Source organism: Carassius gibelio, chromosome B10 (genome assembly GCF_023724105.1).
Source record: "Carassius gibelio isolate Cgi1373 ecotype wild population from Czech Republic chromosome B10, carGib1.2-hapl.c, whole genome shotgun sequence".
Classification (NCBI taxonomy): Eukaryota; Metazoa; Chordata; class Actinopteri; order Cypriniformes; family Cyprinidae; genus Carassius; species Carassius gibelio.
Window position 1 is genome coordinate 17,304,274 of NC_068405.1, and position 6,946 is coordinate 17,311,219.

The following is a 6,946-nucleotide window of genomic DNA, read 5'->3' on the forward strand; positions in this document are numbered from 1 at the left end:
GGCATGAGCACAAGTTAAAGATGGACCTGGATGTGTACAAGACTCATGAATTGTACTGAGCCATTTCCTGAGATGGAAAATACTTCAAGCAATAAAACTGTCCGTCAAGCTGCATGTTTACCTCCCTAAAAGGCTTAATGTTTTCAAATGAAAGTTTTTATTTATCCTTGTGATACCTGTACAGACGGGGAGGATGAAGAATGAGTCTCTCATACGCCCGTCTTCTTTGAAGTGGTGGCCTTAAATTGAATAAGACATGCTGATATTTCAACGATGGAATTTAAAAATATAATACAATATTTTACATGATATAATTCAACTTTATCCTCTAAGGGCATTTATGCATCCAAGGCTAAAGATTTTGTAGAGAATCTTTCAATTCTTGGTGTGCTGTTTAAATGATTTTGGGCTGTAATGTTTTGATCTTTCCAGTCTTTTAGTAGATATGAAGTAGGCCTATTATTATATTATTCACTGTAAATAAAAATATATATTTTCAAAGACTGTAAATAAATATTACTGGAGGATGTTTTACAAGTCTTTCAAATTTACAGTAATTCAATGTGTTACTTGCTGTTTCGTTGTTACAATGTTTGAAATTTACTAGCAATTTCTGAGTGAAAATTGTTTCTAGGCCATTTTTTTTCAGTGTATATATAATACAGTAAATAGTCATTTATATGTTGAGAGGGGTATTATATTTTGTTATATAAAAATATAGAATAAATATCCCATACTCTAGATTACAGTTTCTCAAATTCTGGGTTTCCCAAATCAACCCAGAAATGACTGTTCTGAAAAACACTGGGAAAATCAATTAACTATTAGGATTAAATAGGAAAAAAAAAAAATTATTGCTGGCATCAATTGTGTGTTCAGTCAAACTCTTTTTTACTTTTTCAGCAAGAGTATTTTTGTGCAATAAAGAATTTTGAGTTGACTAACCATTTTACATGAACTGTAAAATCTGGAGCCTGAAGCAGAACCAAATCTAAACCACTGGCTACCATTCTTTTCAGCAGTGGCTCACTAGGGGGCCTCAGTAAGTTTTTAAATGCATGTAAATTACAAAAAGTAACAAACCACTGAAGTGCAACATATAATGCAACATCTAAAATGACATCAAATTACTTTGGAAAAAAAAAAAACAGGAGCTTCACAAGCAAGAGCACAATGACTGATTTATTTAATCTAATAAAAGACGGCATAATGACAAGGTTGCCATCTCCTAATTATACAGGTCTCTGTTCATGGCCAAGCCAAACAAGTCACTACCTTGATGTTTGTCATCAGGTGGTGTTTTTTTCTCTTTCTTTGTAATTACATGCTTTGATCTGAAGACAAGTAGAACAACAATTGAACAAACCCTCTAAAGTGCAAGAACATCTAGAACTAACATATATATACAATTTTAAGTTCTGCATTGTTTTCTTTCCAGACATGACAGCCATAATCCAAACTGCACTATAGAGGATCAGATGGCGTAACAGGCTCCTGCTGGCACAGCCATTATCTGGATGTCGCTGACTGTCTGGGTCACGCTGTTTGAAAAAGAACACAGCGAGAAAAGCAGCAGGGCAATACACACAGAAAAAGTGTCTGTCACTGCAGTTTACAACCTCAACACATTACGATGTCTTAATAATGAACCCCAGTTCTCATGTTAACTTACATCTGAGCTGAAGTGTGTCATTCCTTTCTTATATTCCATAATTTAAAAAGAAAAACATAAGGCGTTTGTAGGTTTATTTGTATTTTATTTTTAAAGTGTAAACCATTTTTCCGTGGCACTATCAAAACTTTTCTGTTTGCTTGCGCAGCCAGGCAACAGTGATCGATCATTTGTGAATGGTTTATTTTGCATTTGTCACTTTGACAAATTAATGAAAGACTCTAAAACTTATCATAATTTATCTTGGCTGCATTTGAATGATTTACAAAGATTGTTTATGTCGATGTGTTTGTGGGTTTTGACTATTGAAAAAAGAATATAATTTAATGAATGAGTTAAAGATTTGTTTATTTTGATGCACGAAATTCAAAGATTAAGCGTTTCAACCAATAGCAACAGCAGAGTTTAGGAGTGGGGCTGTTCGTTTTGGCCAACTAAAAGGGTTTGAGGAAACCCGTCTGAAAATAGTCATTATTTTTACAATAGACATTGCACACTTCATTGAAAAATCTACAAAGTATGACAATTGATGTGGTGATATGGAAACTGACATTTTTATTCATTATATTCACAATATGCGTTGTATATTCACAACGCAATAAGGAAGCAAGCAGAAGTTATCTAAGCTAAAAGAGACTACAGGAGAAACACAGAGTGACTATGTTACATGCAGCCAATAACCCGTTCAAAACCGGGATATTAGCAATAACCCGGTCGCGCACGGCCATGTAAACACCGGCAAAAACCCGGATATGCTCATATCCCGGTTTTTAAAAACCGGGATATTATACCTGGAGTACCCCTTTTCTAACCCGAATATTTGGTCTTGTAAACGCGTTTCAGCATATCCCCATCAAAATGTGTGTTCTGCGCATGTTCTATTCGCAAGGAATCTTGGTCTTTTGAGTCTTTGGATACAGGAAGAACAATCAGAAATGACGAATATTGCGTCTTACGTCCAGACGCTAACCGTGCGTCGCCGTTTACATCGGGATATTGGCGACTGATTACACATTCCATGTATACAGGAGTAACTCTTTCTGCTCACGCATGTAAACGGGTTATTCCGAATGTTTCAGAAACCCAAATAGTGACCTTAACCCGACCATAACCCGAATTTTAACAGCTTGTAAACGTAGTCAGTGTTCAAGTGTGAAAGTCAATTTGAGCAATATATGTTATGGAGTTTTTGTCCCTTTCTCCTTTATAGAGTGCTGTGTTAGCATTTGTGATTTGTTCATGGCTTAGACTACAGGAGGGTGAATAACAGCCAGCTGTCGTCCTCTTTCTGTGGTTCATTCTCTCACTCTATGTTGCCCTACCCACATTTCCAGCTTTTGATCATGCTCAAACAAGGAATCTTCTCTTTGTTCTTCACGATTCCTCCTTTTGGAATATAGCCTATGTGTCATTTGAATAACCGCATTGTTATCCAATTGGGTGTGTACATTGCGTTTACACTTGCCCGAATAAATGTGTTTCGACATTTTAGCCCATACAAACTAAAAACATTAGAAGGGCACAATTGCTTTGATATAAAATGCAATAGCTGTTATGTACCATGTTTTATTTGTTGCTCCCAAACATGCTTCCAGATGTTGAGGCTGTTCCATTGCGTATATAGCCTCCTGAGGTGGTTTGAATGATCACATTGCTAGCAAATGCGACTTGCAAGGGCTTTTACACTTGTTTTTTCATTATCGGTTAGCTAGCTGATCAGTAAAAACGCATGTAGTTATAAATACCTTCTTGTCTCAATTCAGTGAAGAAGGGAATGACAATGACAATAACTGTGAAGTGACTTTGGTTGTCAGCCTCAGTGATGAATTTCTCAAAAGGAGACTGTTCTGTCATCAAGTATTCACAGTAATGAGGTAAATGTGTGGGTGATATCTCATTAACTTCTTTTGTGAGATTCTTCATCATTAGCAGGTAACAGTTCTGGTGTCTCGGTGGACCACATTTGTCAGTTTAAGCAACATTGTGCAACTACACCACACAAAGTGAGACTATTTAACATGATTCTTATGAAGTTTTGACAGCTTATAACCATCTTGTGCATTGCTTGGGAGGGAGAGCGAATGTATAATTATGATCGTCGGGTTTTGAACAGCGTCTTTGTTCCCTCAGGTCACAAACTGCCATCGTATTAAGGAGCTCAAATGGCAACACATCAGTGAGATCTCAGTTCACACCAACAATATCCATATGATGTCATTTACGAGGATAATAAATGTCAGCCTGGCACTAAATTACTGTCATATACATCTGTGACGTACAGGTGAATTCCAATGAGCTAAACACATGTCTGGCACCTACCTCCTCACACTTGTTATAGGCATCTGGCTTACTGGGTTCACTGAATATTGAGCTAAAATCAGATCAGTCAGGCGCAAAGCAATATGGCTTCTGCAAATTGATTTGGTGCTTAATTAATCATAAGAGCTAATGGAGCCATAACTCTGTCAGGACACAAATATCATGAATTAAAGTCATATCTTTATATGCAGTAGCTGGTAAATGCATTTTATTGACTGTTTCCTACACAACAACCTGTGACTAATAGCTAAACCCAGTCATGTGATGGATTGGGTTAATATAATTAACCTTTATTTTACTAGTATTGTCGTTTTAATGTTAATTGTATTAATTATAATTAAGAAATTACAGTGAATTTATTAATAATAATTAATAAAAACATTTATACCTTAAAAAGGACAGCTGTTACAAAAAGTGAGATTTTAGTAGGCAAACGAGTAAAGTTAAACACGTTTTAAAGATGGCAAATTGAAAATAGGCACATTAAGTAGTGTCAAAATCAAATACAGATTTTTTTTTGGAAACAGATTTTTAAGGGTTATTTCACCCAAAAATTAAATTTAGCCCATGTCTTACTCACCCTCAAAGCATCCTAGGTGTATATGACTTTCTTCTTTCAGACGAATACAATATGAGTTATATTTAAAATTATCATGTTGCTTCCAAGCATTAGAATGGGAATAGGTTAGTGTTTTTGTTCAACAGTCCAAAAGTAGTCAAATAAAGTGCATTCATCCGTAATATGAAAGGCCTTTATTCACCCCCCAGAACTGTGTGAGGCACGTTTTATTATGGATGCGCACACTTTATTTGACTACTTTTAGACAAATGAACAAAAACACTAACCTACTCCCATTCTAAGGCTTGGAAGAGCCAGGATAATTTTTTTATATAACTCTGATTGGATTCTTCTGAAAGAAGAAAGTCATAGACAGGATGCTTTGAGGGTGCGTAAAACATGGAATAATTTTCATTTTTAGGTGAACTAACCCTTTAAAATCTGTTTCCAGATTTTTAAGTGAGAGAAGAAATTGTAGAATAAAGTCTTTTTTTTTTAATTGCACACAAAAAGTATTCTCATAGCTCCATAAAAGTATGGTTGAAGCACTGATGTCACATGGACTATTTTAATGATGTCAATACCTTTCTGGGCATTGAACATAGTTGTGTTGCTGTCTATGCAGGTTCAGAAAGCTCTCTGATTTAATCAAAAACATCTAAATTTGTGTTCCAAAGATGAAGGTTTAGAAAGACATGAGGGTGAGTTATTAATGACAGAATTTTCATTTTTGGGAAAACTATCCCTTTAAGATTATCAATGAGAACAGTTTCACAAATGTGTTTGTGACTAAATTAATTTTGTAATATCGGGAATACATCAAGTATACCAACATATGGTAACAATACTTTAATAAACTCAAGATGCAAAAGAGATTTACTTTCTAAAGGTTTTTTTTTTTTTTTTTTTTTTGTATGCCCATGGTCCACTGAGAAGCTAAATGATCCGTCTTTCAAACAGGCTTTATGCAGACCTGGTTTGAACAAACAGTTAGAACAGAGATCAGAGGATTGTCTAGACTGTTCAAATTGTGCTCTCTCTAATGTTTGATTGAGAGATTTCAGCTCAGATGCAAGTTCTGGCTCAACTTTGTAGTCTTTGATAGAAGAAATACTTCCCGCTGTAGAAGAAGTTGTAAGTAACCCACCAGGTACTGTAGCTAAATATGTAATCACTAGACAGGTAATCATTGGATATACACTTGCTTCCCAGATCTTAACCACAAAGAGTATACATATCAAAGATCAAGGTCTTTTAATCTGGTTATTTTATGTGTAAGAGGCGCTTCCCATGAATTCTGCATGACTGCTTATGGCTACATCACTTTACACAAGGGAAAGAAGAAGAGATGGGCTCCCTCCATTTGCATTTCTCATCAGGGTCAGGACCGCTTTAACATGCAGCGAATCTCTGATGTTGCTTTTGGTTTATAATAAAATGCATGAAACAGCAGTGAAGATATTGAATACTAAAACATTATTACAGCCACATTAGCCAATGCCACAAGAGACTCACTGCTGACGAGAAATAACACTGCAGGATGGAAATTATAATAATGGATCAAGAAGAGCTGCTGACAGTGTACCCTTTCCTCTGTTTGATCATGAAGGTCGTAGTTGCCTTCAGACCCGTTTTGATATGCATCATCAGTTTTTATGTGCCGTTTAGTCCAGGCTACCTTTTAAACCTTCGGTTTAAACTACCTTTCAGCTGTTTGCAAAAATGTCTCTTAGACTAAAGCATTTTCTTTTGTCTGATGCATAAACTGCAAATAAAAATTAAAATTAAAAAATAAAGCAGTCTCAATTATTTTTAAGTAGCTAATTAGTTCCACAAAAATTATACCTTCAGTCAATTTCTGAAGGCTAAACACTCTAAACAAAATGTCTGCAAACAAACATTTACGAATATTACTACTGTTCACAATCTTTAAAAAGATGCAAAAGTAAAAAATAAAACAAAAATCAACCAGGTGTTCATTATATAAAATTAAGTTAAGTCTTTATTTATATAGTGATTTATGCAATACTAATTGTGTCAAAGCAGCTTAGCTTTACAGGGTCAAAAAGGAAAATAGTTTGTCAATAATGCAAGGGGACAATAACAAGTCAGATAAAGTCAATTCATTGGTAATTCAGTGATGACATCATCCAGTTCAGCACTTCTCCTCTGGTCAGATGAAAACAGAATGGCCTGGTTGAATTCTATGCTGCAACACAGGGCAGATTGAGCAGAGGACTTGTCTGATTCTCGTGGTCTTGTTCTGATGGCCAATGATGTCTTTGGAGGGGATATGTCTCTGGAGATCATCTAGCTGACATTCAGGGCTGTAGAGGTCATGCTGATCTACCATCTGGTCTGGATACGGACTGTAAAATATAAACACGCCAAAATTA